The sequence below is a fragment of the Phoenix dactylifera genome, unplaced genomic scaffold (assembly GCF_009389715.1).
Source record: "Phoenix dactylifera cultivar Barhee BC4 unplaced genomic scaffold, palm_55x_up_171113_PBpolish2nd_filt_p 001149F, whole genome shotgun sequence".
Taxonomy (NCBI): Eukaryota; Viridiplantae; Streptophyta; class Magnoliopsida; order Arecales; family Arecaceae; genus Phoenix; species Phoenix dactylifera.
In genome coordinates, this window is record NW_024068489.1 from 87,027 (window position 1) to 88,107 (window position 1,081).

Sequence of the window (1,081 nt, forward strand, 5' to 3'; positions counted from 1 at the left end):
ACGTTCAGTGAAATGTACTCCTACACTTCACCTGTGTGGCATACTAGTGTCTCCACACTCCTTGGTTAAGAGGACAACCAACGTATATGTTATACAACGACCTAATCTCGATAATGCTGTCGTCCTAGTAACAACATATCATTTGGTCGCGAACAAGTTTAAGGACTCAAAGATAAATCCTCCTTTATCATAACATAAGTCCTAAGGACTTCATCATATAAGAGTTCATTTGAAGATGAAATGATGAATAATGCCAAATAACACTTTATTAATTTGTCAATTCATTTACAAAATTCAATCATCAATATGCTGACGATTGACATTTAGGATACAAATCCCAACATCCACGTCATTCCTTCCCTTCCATTTCCAAAGAATAGAACCGCTTCCACTTGTGATGAATCCCAGCCTTCATCCCAGGGGCGGCCCAATACATTTGGGGGCCTAAGGCGAATCCAATAGATGAGGCCTTTTTTTAATAATAAAATTTTAAATAAGTATAAAATATTTTTTAAAAATGATATAAAATAGATAGTAATCAAGTATAATATTTCAATAAAGATACACGAATCTAATAAGAATAGGTAAGAAGTCTTTTCAATTTAATATAATTTTTGAATGAAAATATAGAAAAGTAATTAACCTAAGAAAAGAGACATGAAACTGATTAAATAACTGAGATAATGCTTAATAATACTTTTATTCTGTCAAGTAAGAGTAGAATAGGAAAAGATCATCCTATGGCACTTCATGGTCAAGATAAAGAAATTATGGGAATTATGGTAAAGCAAGAGCAGAATTTGTCCAGGCCTTTTCTAGAAAAGAAAGTAGGGGCATTATGAAAAATTCACTCGATCTAATTAATAAAAATCCCATCCCACCATCTCCCTTTCAAAGTAAGTACCCTTACTTGGTGAGTACCGAAGCAGCTACTGCAGCATCACAGCACAGCAGCCATTCAACACCCCCCCCCCCCTCTTCCCTCCTTTTCTCTCTCTACCCTCCAAGAAGTCCATCTCCAATCCCCCTATCTTTCTTCCCGATGGCCCAGGTGGATCAGGAGTATTGTGAGGGAAGGAAA